This window comes from Pan paniscus, chromosome 14 (assembly GCF_029289425.2).
Source record: "Pan paniscus chromosome 14, NHGRI_mPanPan1-v2.0_pri, whole genome shotgun sequence".
NCBI lineage: Eukaryota > Metazoa > Chordata > Mammalia > Primates > Hominidae > Pan > Pan paniscus.
Window position 1 is genome coordinate 52,011,517 of NC_073263.2, and position 15,486 is coordinate 52,027,002.

Consider the following 15,486-nt stretch of genomic DNA (forward strand, 5'->3'; position numbering starts at 1 on the left):
GATACAGAAGTTAATGACAAAAATAATCTTATATTTGCCTATTAATTTAGTCTTCAAACTCATTTTCTTATTTGACCATACCATTCATGAAATAATTAGGACTTATATTATTGTTTTCATCTTGCAGATATGGAAACTGAGGCTCATAGAAATGAAATAACTTCTCCAATGCTCCACATTTAGCATGCTTGGGAACTATCTCTAGGGCTGGCCAAGACAGAATATTTTTCAACTGCAAAGTCAACTAAACACCATTTGTCTTCTTTACCTATACTCTTAACAAATTTTTCTCATTTTAAAATTGCCATATAATTTTTGGTGCCAATTACCCTATTTTGAATTGCCAACAAAGAAAACCTATTATTTTCAACATATGCTTGCTTTTTCTTAGGGTTAAATTATATATAGCCCTAACCTCATAATTCTGGTTAGGCTGATGTGGGTAAATACTGTGATATTCTTTTCAATACTATATTTGAAAATGCTGTTGCATTGTGTATAATTTTTCTTTTGTGTTATTCTCTATTTTGTAGGTTCAATGGTTTAAAATCTTACCATCTTATTAACCAGTTCATGTAGGTTGCATTCAGATTAGCTAGTAGTGCTTTCTGTAATCTCACAATTTGGGAACAATATCAATCGCTTAACATTATGACTTCCTAGATTTCTGCCTTTTAGCAGAAGCAAAACATTTTTAGATTGAACCTTTTAAGCAAGATATATGCTTGTTTTTCGATACTTTGATGTTACAGTAGTAACACAATTTTCATTAAAGAATAGATTTGTCAGCTCTTTTCTTTAGGCCTTTATTTTATTTCTTGCACTTGGATACATTGTCATATATGGTAGTTGGAACTTCTAGTAGCTTCAGAAATGGTGTTTTGGAGTTAGTGTAAAACTACAAATCATTCATAACAAATGAAGATTCAAGATTTGATGCTCAAGTTTCAGCTTAACACCATGACCAGAATTATTTTGTTTTCTCGTTAGAGGATTCTAGCCAAACTCAAAATAGCAAGGACTAAATTAATATCTTGGAAATAGTTCCTGTTTTATCATACCAGCTCTGATGGTATGGTCCTCTTTTTCTCCTCTGAGAAATATTAGAATGTATTTCACTTAATCTGGCTCAAAAAATTTATATTTGAAGTGTCACAAATTTTAAAAATCCCTAATAATATGGAAGGAATCAGGAATATGGGATTCAGCTTTAAGCTTAAAAAAAGTGTTTCATACTCAGTTTTTTTTTGTTGTTGTGTTTTGTTTTATTAGAAGAGATGTCTATTTCTTAGGCTTCATGAATCTAAAAAGAGAAATATGATACACTAGAAAGATTGCTGGCTGTTGGTTTGGAAGGCCTGGCTGTAGCATGGGCTAACGGAGACATTGGGCTGGATTCTCGGTTTTTCTGAGCTTATTTTTTCAGCTTGTTTATAACCTCAAAAAGTAGTTGAGAGAATAAAAAATGAGACAATATATAAAGAAGATGCTTTGGGAATCTCCAAATGCAATGCACTGTAATGGCTTGTGTGAGCTTTGTGTGTGCTTCAGGTCTAAGTGCAAATAAAGCTTTAGCTGCCCACCCAGGAAGGGATCATGGGAAGAATTCATGAAAGAAGGGTCCCTTTCTTAAAGAAAATTCTTTCCATCTGATGTCCATTTAGAATTAGTCAAGACATGCCCCAGTTCTATACTGTGGAAGATAGCATCGTCATAGCTATGTCATGTTCATTTCGTGTCTTCTCTCTTTGCTTCCATGGAGTGATATTTTGGAAATTCTCAAATTCTTGCTTATAATTCTGGCACTCCTTCAAATGCTGGTATATCATCTTGAAGTTACCATGTATCATGGTAATCGATTGGAAATGTGATTGTTATCAATACAATGGTAACGTGTTTCTACCAATATGATGGTAATGTGTTGTTACCATCAGTTGATAATGTGATTGTTACCAGTACAATGTAATTTCTTATGCTGATTTCTGAAGTATTTAAAATGCCTTTTCTCTTCTGATTTTATTTATATATTTGTGATTACTTTGAATATGCATATCAATTATTTCAGATACAGTGTCATTCAGAAGGTTTATTTCAATTAATAATCTTAGTAGCTTCATTATGGAAACATGTAGCACAGGTAACTACTGGGCACTGAGAATACTAAATCAAATAAGAAGGAGTCTTCAGGCAACTTATAATCAAACCAGGAAAGTGGAGACTCATACAACAAACTCTGATAGAATGTGACAGGAGTGGCCAGGCAGAGTGGCTCACACCTGTAATCCCAGCACTTTGGGAGGCCGAGACAGGAGGATCATGAGGTCAGGAGATTGAGACCATCCTGGTTAACACGGTGAAACCCCGTCTCTACTAAAAATACAAAGAAATTAGCCGGGCATGGTGGCTGGCGCCTGTAGTCCCAGCTACTTGGGAGGCTGAGGCAGGAGAATGGTGTGAACCTGGGGGTCAGAGCTTGCAGTGAGCCAAGATCATGCCACTGCACTCCAGCCTGGGTGACAGAGCGACAGAGCGAGACTCCGTCTCAAAAAAAAAAAAAAAAATGTGACAGGAGTTACCGGTAGTAGTGCTCTACATAGAGTAGAGTGCTCTAGCTTCTGTTAGACACCGATGTGCATTAAAAAAAAAAAAAAAAAGATGGCTAAAGATAGGGTGAAAAGATCTGACATTTAAACACATTAATTTTTTTCTATTTATTTAGAGCAGAGTTCACAAATTGGTGTCTGTAGACTAGATTTGGCTTGCATATGTGTTTATTTTGGCTTACAAACTTTTTAAAAAATTTGAGCCAAGATGAAAACAATAAGAGATTTCACACGGAAGTCAAAATTCCCCAGTTTCTCTTGAAAAAATGTTAAAGATTTGGTAAACATTAGTCCCACTTCTGTATAGGACAGCAGTCCTGGAGATGAGTAGAACCTACCTGCCTGCCTGAAACAGAGCAAGTGCTCTCAATTTCACGACCGGCCAAACTACTTCCCACACTGGCCTACTTGCTCTGCCTGAAACCCCTGGCAGGCTCCACTTCAGCACCTTTGCACTTGCTGATCTCCAGCCTGGAACCTTCTTCCCCTAAGTATGGCTCAATCCCTCATTTCATTCTGGTCTCTGGTTAGAAGTCATCTCCTTGTAGAGGCTGCCCTGACTTCCCTATCTACAAGGACAGATTGATCTCATCACTATCCCTTTACTTCCAGGCACTTACCACCGTGTGGCATATTATGTATTTTTAATGCATTACTTATGTATTAAATATGCCCCTCTGATGGAATACACACTTCATGAGAGCAGGATCCTTATCTGTTTTGTTTACCATGGTATTCCTCCCACCTACTACAGTGTGTCACATAAAACAAGCACTCAATAAATATGTGTTGAGTGAATGTTGCTCTTGCAGTTTTATTCAATTCCTGAGCATGGTGGAGATGGGGATCAGAGTAAATGGACCTCTGTTTTGCCCTGGCTCCTACAGCCAAGACTGAAGAGTAATATAGTTTGCATCATTAAAATTTTATCTGTAATGTTGTATACACAACACATATGTGTTATACAATCACCCCTAAACCATATACACAAATTTAAAAGTCTGCGTTATATATGGTATGGTCATGATAACTATTCATATTACCTGAATAGTGAATAAAGAATCTGCTGGACCGTGTGCTATGAATTCATGTGATTTGGGATTTGCAAATCCATTTGGACCAAGCTGAACGTCTGAGCATCTTGTTGTTTCTTCATAACCCCTTCAATGTGTCACTCGCCTACCAACGTATTGTGCAGTTTTAGTTCAAGTCATATTAAAACCACAAAGTTATGGGGAGGGAGGTGGGGAAAAAGAGGTAGAAAATAACTCTTCTCATGGCTTTTTGTTTCTAAATTCTCATATTTCTTGTAGAGCTCCGCATTGGAAATAAAAATTTGTCAGGAATGTCAGGCAAAAGAATCTATGAAACTTTTGACAGGATAGATGAGAAGGAAATGGGCGAGGGAATATTTTGAGTCCAGATAAGTTTTACCACAATGTAAAAATAAGCTCTCATAATCCCCCTGTCCTCACTGTGCCCTCAGCAAGTGATACAAACATGGAAAGATGAATGTCATTCAGCGAGTCTCACACTCTTAGGAAGAAATACTAGAGGGAGTGAGGGTTCCTCGGAAACTCTGTGCACTTATCTGTCACCAGCCTGGCCTCTGTGATATATGGGTGTACATACATGTGGGTGTAGCTGTGTGTGTGCACTTATGTGTGTACATGTGTGTGCACTTAAGTGTGTATGTGCATACACATGTATGTGTGTATCATGCACGTGTGTGTACACTTATGTGTGTACATGCATATTGTATGTGCACTTACGTGTGCATGTGCATGTGTGTATGCACGTATGCATATGCCTGTGTGTACGTGTGTGCACTTATATGTGTATGTGTGTATGAATGTGCACTTACATGGGTATGTGTGTATGTACATGTGTATGCATATACCTGTGTATATGTGCATGCACATGCATACGTGTGTGTGTGTACTTATGAGTATATGTGTGTGCCTGTGTATCTGAGTACATGTGCACACTCATATATGTATGTGAGTACATGTGTTCACTTATATGTGTGTGCATGTGCACTTACATGTATATATGAATGTGTGTGTTGTGTACATGCATGCACATATGTGTGTACATGTCTGCACGTGTGTGAACGTATATGTATGTATATGCATGTGTATGTGTGTGCATGTACCTGTGTGTATCTGTGTGTGTGTACATGTATGTGTGTATTTCCCAAACAACTAAGATATATTTCATTTTGTTGCTTGGCAAATCTGCCTAATTCCTATTTATTCCCAGTTCTCTATTTGCATTTTCTTCTTTTCTTACAACCTGAAGGAAAAAACATGAATTCACCATCTATGTACAGGGTTTTGATTAACCCAAATCCATGCTTTCTTCCCCATCTATGACTTAATGTCTCCCAACTGTGCTTTTCTCTCTGTTTTATAATTTAAAATTTTAAGGCGTTCTCATTTATCCAGAAAATGTTTATTGAGTGCCTACTAGTTGCAGGCAGCAGGGACACACAGCAGAACAACAGAGAAAGCTTTTGGAGCACTTTCTATGAGCTGAGTAAGCTCCAAGGAGAATTTTTACAGGTATGGTTGAAAACTCCAACAAAGTAATATGTTGAGAAAAAGTAAACACATGGTGTTCCTTTCCTGCAGAAGATAGGCATTTAATCCTGGTGTTTCTGTGGAAAATGTTACTGTAAGATGTATCTGGAGGTATGTATGCCAATGGTTGTCTATCAAAATAACTACCAATTCTAGCACCAGAGAAGAATGTCTTGGAAGAAGCCAGGACCAGATGTTTCTTCATAACATATGCATAAACACCACACAGGGACACGCTAATGTATTTTATTAGCCTGTCTTCCTCAGGCAGAGAAGCCTGACCCTGAGATGTAGGAAAGGTTATTCCAACATTGTATAGAAAATTTTCAGCCTCTCTTGATGGCTAAAGTTGGAAATGTAAACAGTGCTTCAGAGGCCAGCTGAGTAGGTGGCCCCCTGGGGAAGAAGGGTATCTTTTTATAGAGGAGTTTTAATCAGCAAATTATTGAGATGACATAATGTATTGTTTTTAGCTGAGTTCTGTGGTAGAGAGTGGGTAGGAAGAAACCACAGTACTGTAGGAAAGTTATTGTTACTCAGTATTTCCCAGATTCTTTTAAATCAAGATTGGGGCAGTGGTTCCAGTAGCAGGAAGACTTGGTTTTTGGAAGAGATTTATTTGCTCCTCCATTGGCTGCATAACTGGGGCCTGTTGGGGCCTCCAGTCAAGGCTGTGGATGTGGAACGGGAGGTTCTGAGACACTTGAATTTCTGATTAACTCTGTTAATAGAAAACTCTTATTTGTTTCCATGTATGGAGTTAAAAATATTTCCAAGAAGTCTGTTTACCTACAGTATTTACCAGGAAATACTGTTTAGAAACTATGATGGAGCCTTTGTTGAAGGTCAAAGATCTTGCACCGCTGGATGTGTGCACAGACTCCTGTATGTGAGCAATGGAGATCTTGACAATGTGGTCTAAATGGATAGCACAGGACAGTCTATAGATGTTGGATTTTGGATCAAATCCCTCATAAAGCCTTGCTCACTGCCTTTTAGGGGTGCTAATAATTAAGGTTTTGGGTAGCTGTGTGCTCGTTCTGCCATGAACTCCTTGGGAAGAAATTCTTAGAGAGGTTACTTGCAAAGTTACCTAATAAGTAAGTGACAGGGGAATGGTTCAAACCCAAAGCCTTAAAGATTAACAACTCAAAACAGTCCCATCCTATACATGCATAAAGTGACCTAGAGAAGTGCGGTGAATTGTTCAAGTCAACAGAATAGCCTAGAAGCAGAAATAGGCCAGGACTCTGTCTCCCAGGCTGGTGTCTTGCCACTATACTATATATACAGTGGGCTATAGGCAACCCAGTAGGGTCTCAAGAGCAGACTTGGGACAAAGGGAACCCCTACCACATCAGCTGCAGCATGAACAGAGCCTGGTCCCTCCTTTGGAAAGGGCTTTTCTCTCTTAGCTGTCATTTATTTGACCCCTGCTACAACCAGACTCTGTTTTCAGGCTATTTACTTCTGTGATAGCTAACCCTCACAACAACCCCTTGAGGTTGTGTTATCATTACATTCGCTTCATAGATGGGTAAGCTGAGTTCCATTGCTGTCATGGTACTTTCTCAAGGTTGCACAGGTGGAAAGAGACTGAGCTAGGATCCAAACCTTGATCAGCGGGGCTCAAAAACTATCCTCTTTCCACAACAAACAGTGGCCTTCACTGTTGCTTCTGGCAGGGGTGCTGGTGCCCTGTGCAAACATCTCCTCCCGCCCCACCCCAGAGATCACTGCCATGCTTGGCCAGGTGCCTGGCACCTGTGAGCATGGAGCCAGCTGCAGCTAGACTCTGCAGGCATCAGAGGGCCGGGCTGGGTGGGCATGTCACTCCCAACTGTGTGAATGAATGTTTGATTTGTCTTAGCTCACCGTTGGGTGGAGTCCACTTTGGGCAGAACACTTAGTGGCTGAATAAACAGTTGGAGCATCTTGGAAAGGCTGCACAGGCTGGTGGTTTGACACCGATTTTGGCTGTTTGGAGAGGCGCCACTGAAAGCCAGCCTTGACCACTGGTGCATTATTGAGAGACCTTGCCTTCTTTGCCTCACACTGTCCTAGTTTCCCTGGAGGTCAACTGAGGACAAAAAAAAAAAAAACAAAAACCAAAACCGTGTAATTTCTGCTGAGTCTGTTCTCCAGGCTGAGGACAGAGGCAGGAGACACCTCTGAAATGCTGGACAAAATAAACTACATGCAGCCAAAATGGAAGAGGCTTCTTGAGAACGTCCCACCTGGGAGGGTGATAGAGATGGACAACCCTGGGCACAGATGAAGGAAATTCTTTCTGTATTCTTGGACACCCTTGTAGCTGGCCTGTTGGAAGAACTGTCACTTTTTATCACCTCAGGGGCTGGGAGAGAGGCTTTGGGAAGTGAAGGCTGATAGCTTACACTGAGGAGTCCCTTCCCTGGCTAGGATCTGACGTGGGATCTCAGAAGGGCATGACTGATATGACCACGAGCCCACAAAATGTAGAACAAAAGGAATCAAAAATGGAGTTTGAATCCTGCTATGTTGATGTTGGAGACACATGGACAGGCAGTGTTCCCAATGGGCAAAACCAGCTCATGATATGGAGGAAGTTAAGGCATCTCTGCTGCAAATTATTCAAACTTAGAGTGTGGCCATCAGAGACTAATTCATAGTATTTTTTTTTTTTAAGATGCAGTCTCACTCTGTCACCCAGGCTGGAGTGAAGAAGTGGCATGATCTCAGCTCACTGCAACCTCTGCCCCACTGGGGTTCAAGTGATTCTCCTGCCTCAGCCTCCTGAGTAGCTGGCATTACAAGCACCTGCCACCATGCCTGGCTAATTTTTGTATTTTTAGTAGAGACAGAGTTTCGCTATGTTGGCCAGGTTGGTCTCGAACTCCTGACCTCAGGTGATCCACCTGCCTCAGCCTCCCAAAGTGCTAGGATTACAGGCATGAGCCACCGTGCCCGGCCTAATTCATAGTATTTTTTCATTAGTCATATGTGTATCAATTATAAAGATCTAACCTATCATATGTGCATAGATTATAAAAATCTAATCTAATTTTTATAATCTGCACATATGAAAACTTGCAGGAGATCCCGAAATTGACCTTGAAAAATGTCTCTGATACAGTAAATGATTTTTGGCTGAATGTATCAAAATGATTTTCTTTGACTGAACAAGGCATTTGGAGATTCAAGTTGGCTGGTGGAGTAATCAAGTGCCATTGGGTTTTCATAAAAGTAACAAGCAAGAGACAAAGAGGATAAGGCCATGTATAATAGGCATATGGGAATGTATTTCTCCTAAAAATGTTCCAAAGGAGAAGCAACTTTGGAACTTGAGACCTGCATCATTGATTTTTAACATAGTCTCTTTTTCTACTCCCTGTTGATCTCTACCCAAATACAATAATCACACTTGAGTAAATTATTTCTCAAACTGTCTTACAGAGAACACTGCAATTACTGTGGAGCTGAAACATTACTGACAGACGTAAGGGATGTGCTGTTGTAAGTCACCTGGAAAGGTGTCTGAACAGTTCAACAGCTTAGTGTGATTAATGAGCAATGTGGGAGCCAACAGTAAGGCAGAAGCTGTGAGTCCCATTACTTTTCCTTAATGCTGGCGAGCGAGAAATGGGGACAAGCTTAGATTTAGGAAGTAGGATTAGGGTCTGGATAATTTATAATTTATCATAATTAATCTTGATAATGGAGCCCCACTAAGAGTTGTATCCTCTTCTTCAACTATGTGCCAACTTAGAGGTATCTTAATTGAGTGAAAATTCGGAAGGGATAAGAGAAAATAGCCCAAAAATAAGTGTTGAAGACTTCTGGGGAATAAAAATCCATTATTCAAGAGGACTACAGCTACTTCTTTCTTGTCCTTTCAGATTTCAGCTTAAATGACTATAAATAACCACTCCCCCCCAGCCAGCAGGCCTTTCTTGACCTCTGGAAAATGTTAGTCTCTCCTCTTCTAATTCCATAGCCCTTGGGACTTTTCTTTGCAATACTCATCACAATTGTAATTCTGCAGTCACTCGTATAATTATTTGTTTGATCTCCCTCTCTCATGAAGACAAGGACCATGTCTGTTGTCTTCTCCTCTACATTTTTAGCTCCTAACACCATGTCTGGCACACAGTACGTATTAAATTTTGTTTTTTATGTCTTATGAGTGTTTGAGGTGTTCAGAGAGATATATTGTTCTGATCAATTTAATGTCTTTTAAAGGCTATAAATTTCTCTAGATGAATTGTTGAAACTAAGGATACGTATTTTTCTGAAGACAATTTTGGATTTCTAGATGATAGTGTCTATTTTATAGCATTGATCAACTCAATTATACCAGATTTATATTTTAGGAAGAGAATTATATCAAAATTAGATTCCTCTTTTCTCGAACCTGTCAACAAGCCTCCATATTTTCTCATAATGAAGATTTATAAAAATACCACTGGGGAAAACCAAAGAATGATGGTCATTGAGTCTGCTTTGTGGGTCATAACTAGAGAGTCTTCACTGTAGTTCAAGGTTCAGGCCATATCCATGTACTGTCTTCCTGTAAGCAACAATGCTGGTACCAGATTTTGCTAATTTAAGGATAAATCTCCAGAATAAATGTCAAAGAACCATAAGTCAACAAAGAAGAAAAAGACATAAAATTGACAAACTGAAGAAAAATGTGACTTTCCTCCCTGCTCTCTCCCACAACATTGAAAACAAGGTTGTGAAGGCAAGTTGTTAAAATCAGGTGAGAGCGTGAACTTTGACCTTCCATATGTGGTCTGAGTTTAACTCGATGTTTTCTCAAAAAGCATTTATAAATCCACAGAGCCAATCTTTAGCCATCAGTATCTCTTGCTTTCTAAATGCTCACTTCTGTTATTTGCAACAATTTGCATTCATTTGGAAAACCAAACTCAAATTTTATGTAGCCCCGAGATTGTGTTTCTGAAGACTCAGAACATGGTAGATTTGCTTGGCAGATTTGCAATTTAATGAGAGGGAAAGAGCTGTTAACTCTACAGAGGTGGATATGTGCCCATCGCTCCTCCCCACAAGCACAGAAGGCTGCATTACAGACAGGAGAGAGGGCCAACTTGCCCCCCGACCAGTACCATTCTTAGACCTGAGCAAGGCTGTGCCTGTCTCCCTCAAGGGCTTTCAAGACAGTCACTCCTAAATTACAAGTGACCCTATCAATCCATGCCCTCTCTTGTAGGGTCCACCCGATGTAGTGACATCAGGCTCTCTCAGGTCAGTTTTAAGCTGCCGAGGGTGAGGGAAGGATGATCCGTGCGTGAGTGGGACCACTCTTATCACTCTGACCATAGGACCCTCCTAACCTCCCTGTTGGTGTCATGTGTGGAAAGCATCCATACAGCCGGCACTGAAAGAGATCACATTGCAGGAATGCAGGGATTACAGCCTAAAGAATGCAGAAGATATGGCTGGAAGATGTGTTGTTCTACATTTACCCTATAAGGTTCTGAACAGTAAATTTAACATGACCAGAAAACAAATTGTTGTCTACATTTGCATACATACTCTGGGTAAGATTTACATTTGTTGTCATCATCCATGAACCAAGCACAGTAACAATCTTGGAAAGAGACATCGGAAGCCAGTATTCACATGGATGGTGCAGCCTCCTGGTTATGGTATCATCAGCATCAAATAAATGCAGGGGCCAGAAGATCTAGAATATTTCCATATAAATAGGCTCTGAAGATCCATGGCCTTGTAAGTAATAACAGTATGGCTACATTTTTCCTCATGGTGAAAGACATGAAATTATTCAGGGCATTACTGAAATAAAGAACCTAAAGAGATAGTTCCTGGACTTGAACAGAAAGAGGGGGTGCCTGTATACCACCTCCACTGATTGGACAACAAAATAACACATAAGTAATGCTTCTGCACCCATTACAGAAATTACTATATTCACAGGGACCTATGATTTTGTAATACAATTTTTATTGAGGTTAAATTCATACAACATAAAATTAATGATTTCAAAGTATACAATTCAGTGGCATGTAGTATATTTACAATGTTGTGCATCATCACCTCTATCTAATTCCAAAATATTTTTATCATTCCCAAAGGAAACCCTGTACCCACCAAGCAGTCACTCCCCACTCTTTCTTTTCCCCAGCCCCTGGCAAACACCACTCTGCTTCCAGTCTCTATGGATTTACCTATTGTGGAAATTTTATATAAATGGAATCATGCAGTACATGGTCTTTCGTGTCTGGCTTCCTTCACTTAGTGTATTGTTTTTGAGGGTCATCTATGTTGTGGTATGTATCAGGACTCCCTTTCCTGTTTATAGCTGAATGATATTTCATCGTATGGATATACTATGTTTTCTTTATGCATTCATCAGTTGACGGACATTTGGGTTGTTTCCACTTTTGTCTATTGTGAATAGTGCTGCTGTGAACATTACTACACAAGTTTTTGTTATTTTGAATACGTGTTTTCACTTCTTTTGGATATATACTTAGGAGTGGAATTGTGAAGTCATGTGTTAATTCTATGCTGAATCATTTGAGGCCCTGCCAGACTGTTTCCCAAAGCAGCTGCACTATCTCACATTCCTACCAGCAGTGCACAAGGGTTTCAATCTCTTTACGTCCTCACCAACACTTGTTATTTTCCATTAGGTTTTATTATAGTCATCCTAGTGGGTGTGAAGTGGTATCTCATTGTGGTTTTTACTTACTGGAATATATTTTTAATCAAATCATTTATTTAGACATGACCTGGTAAAAAAATATTTGCCCAACATGCCACATATCCTAGAAACAGTTTAAAAGAACTCCTCAGAGAATCAGTCAGGAGATAGGCTTCCCCTTCGTCATGTCTTGAAATTCTTAGCTTGAGAGGAATTCATATATAGATAATATAGGTAGGAATATTAAACATATAGTGTCACATTGGGAAAGCATATTTTGGGACACTGGGAGCTAGTTAGAAATGTAGAACCTCACCCTGGACCTCCAGAATCAGAATTTATATCCAAATAAGATCTCTAGGTAAATTCTAACCACATTTAAGGTTGAAAGGTATTGAGAGTTTCCTGTCTTACTGTGAAGGGAAAGAGGGTAGGTCCATGCCAGAAAACCCTTTACAGGTGCAACGGAGAGTATTCAAGCTTAATAAGATACAGGTGCTGTATGTAGCACTAGTGCAGTGGTTTTCCAATGTGGCTGACACTGAGGTTCTTGGAGAGCTGTAAAATTCCAGTGCCTGGGTTCCACTCCCTAGAGATTCTGGTTTAATTTGTCCTGGGTGGAGCCTAGTCTCAGGACTTTTAAAAACTCTCCAGGTGACTCCAATGCACAGGCAAATTTAAGAATTGTGTGAATAGCATTAACTGAGTGAATCTAGAAAGAATTCATAGAGATGGTGATTCTTAAAATAGGAAAGAGCAAATGGAAAATGGGAAGGAGCAAGATTTTGCCATGAGGGCAGAGAGAGGCAGAGGAGTGAGCAGTGTTGCTAGAATAGGACAGAGATTAGGAGCCAGGGCCTGTGGGAAGAAGAAATCACTGACTGAGAACCTTGAAAGCATTAACTACAGTTTTCATGTTTTATGAAGGACAGCTGGGAGCTTTTGTAGGCTCTTAGAAAGGGGACTCAATGATGTTTATTGCTGTTTGGAGGAGAGAAAGCCAAAAACACAGAAGTTGTTATAATACAGGATATGACCTAGGGGTTTGAAAAGAAAGAGGCAGAAGATGGGTATAAATAAGATTCCCACAAAGTTTAGGTATGTGGTTATAACTTATTAACACTTCTCTACCTAACTTAAAGTTTTTGCTAATTCAAGAAAGGATTGAATATTCTAAGTATCCATAAAGAATCATTCTGATGCCAAGCATGGTGGCTCATGCCTGTAATCCCAGCACTTTGGAAGGCCAAGGCAGGAGAATTGCTTGAGGCCAACAGTTTGAGACGAGCCTGGGCAACATAGTGAGACCCTGTCTCTTAAAAAAATAAATTAGCCAGGTGTGGTGGCAGGTGCCTGTAGTCCTAGCCACTTGGGAGACTGAGGCAGGATGATCCCTTGAGCCTAGGAGTTCGAGGCTGCAGTGAGTTATAATCACGCTACGGCACTCCAGCCTGGGTGACAGAGTGAGACCCCACTGCTAAAAAAATACATTTTCTTTTTCTTTTTCTTTTTTTTAAAGGCATCCTGAGTGTATGGTTGCCTCAAAAACTTTGTATACCTATTACAGTTATGGTTTACTGATAGTTAGTTACTTTTCTGAGTCTGTACTATTCAACAATTCAAGTCTGAACTTTTCTTCATTCAACAAATGTTTATTGAGCGTGTGCTTAGGATGTTATAGAGGAGATTCGAGAACCAAAAGTGCTTTGGACCAACTCTGTGGTTCTCTATGGGGACAGTACCCACTATGATGGGCATTGGAAATGTGGGGGGTGTTTTTGGTTGTTGCAGTGATTAGAGTGAACCATGGCTCATGCTGGGTGTGGGGGTGGGGGCTGGCCAGAGATGTTACATGACTTGCTATTCCCAGAACAGTCCTGCATAGTGAAGAATGGTCTCTTACCATACACATCGTCCAGGTGGAAACTCTTTTTTTAATGATCTGAGCTTAGGACCTCAGTCAAATATGTATAATTATCTAAATTTAGAATGTAAACTCAGATATAGGTATACACACATCTATTTCTTCACAATTTTAGTACATATAAGACTTTTCAAGAATGGTCCTACTGTGTATATTGAGGGAAGATAGTGCTTTGTTTTATTCAGCGCTTTACCAAGAATTGTTTACTCTTTTCGAAAATGACGTCACTGATAGCAATGCTGAACCTAGTGTTTAAGACAATAAATTTCTGTTGTTCTAAGCCACCTTGTCTGTGGTGCTTTGTTATAGCAGCCCTACCAAACTAATATAGTGCACAGTAAATGTTTGTGGATTAGTGAATGAATACATGGATAAATGGTAGCAGCAGTAGGGCCTGGGTGCTCAGCATGATTATTCAGGAAGTCCCCCAGAAGTGCCCACCTCTTCTCTGGCTTCCTAAAAGTTTGTGGCTACCCATCCAGGAAGCAGAAAAATTTATATCAAAATTATTAAACAAATTCTTCCTAGAGAATAAACTATTATTTTTGTTTTGACCATTTGATTGCAAAAAAGCAACAAGAGTGTAGTCAGGAAGATATTGAGGTGAAATAAATGATATAATAGTAACTAACACTTATTGAAATCTGATTTCAGATATGATTCCAGTGCTTTAAAAATATTAACTCATTTAATCCTCACAAAAGCTCTCTGAAGTAGGTACTCTTCTTATTCCAAATGAGAAACCGAGGCACAGAAAGGTTAGGTGATTTGCCCAAGGCTGGACAGCAAGGAAGTGATGAAGCTAGGGTTTCAACTTAGGCAGTCTAGCTCTATTGCCTAAAACAGTATCTCGCTGTGTATACTAAGGTTAGAATATTTTAAAATTTCCTTGTTGAAACCAAGAGGGAGAAGATTGGAAATTTGAGAATGGGTGCACATAGAGAAGATGAGAGCAAGTGAATAGAGAGAAACAAAGGAAAGAGGCAGAAACAGTCTGGGATGGATAATGATGATGTCAGCTGTGAGAATGGAAATTTTAGGCACGAGATGCCTAATTTTCATTGTTTTCTGTGCTGTTTTGCATTGCAGTTGCTTGCCTGACTTCATAAAGCCTGTCTTAGTTCATTCCTGCTGCTATAACAAAATACCTTAAACTGTGAAATTTATAAATGATGGAAACTTATTTTTCACAATTCTGGTGGCTGGGAAGTCCAAGATCCAGGCATCTTCAGATTCTGTCTGATGAAGGATCACTTTTCACTTTCGAGGTGGTGCCTTGTTGCTGCATCCTCTGGAGGGAACAAATGCTGTGTCCTTACACAGAACACGGTGGAAGGGCAAGAGGGCCTGGCTAGGGCCCTTTATAAGGCACTAATCCCATCCATGAGGACAGAGCCCTCATGGCCTAATCACCTGTCAAAGGCCTTACCTCCTAATACTATCACACTGCATCTTAGGTTCCAACATATGAATTTGTGGGGGATACATACGTTCACACCATAGCAATCCCCAACCTTCAGTAAAAGTCTGTAGCTTTGGGGTAGATGGGTAGGATATTCAGTGTAAGGTCATGTAGTACAGAGAAGAGATGGCACATTCCAGAGGTAAGAAATAGACAAGAGAAAGGGAATTCAGAAGCAGGAATAAGAGCCAGAAGTGACACTAGGGAATTCAGGAGCAGGAATAAGAGCCAGAAGTGACAGTAAG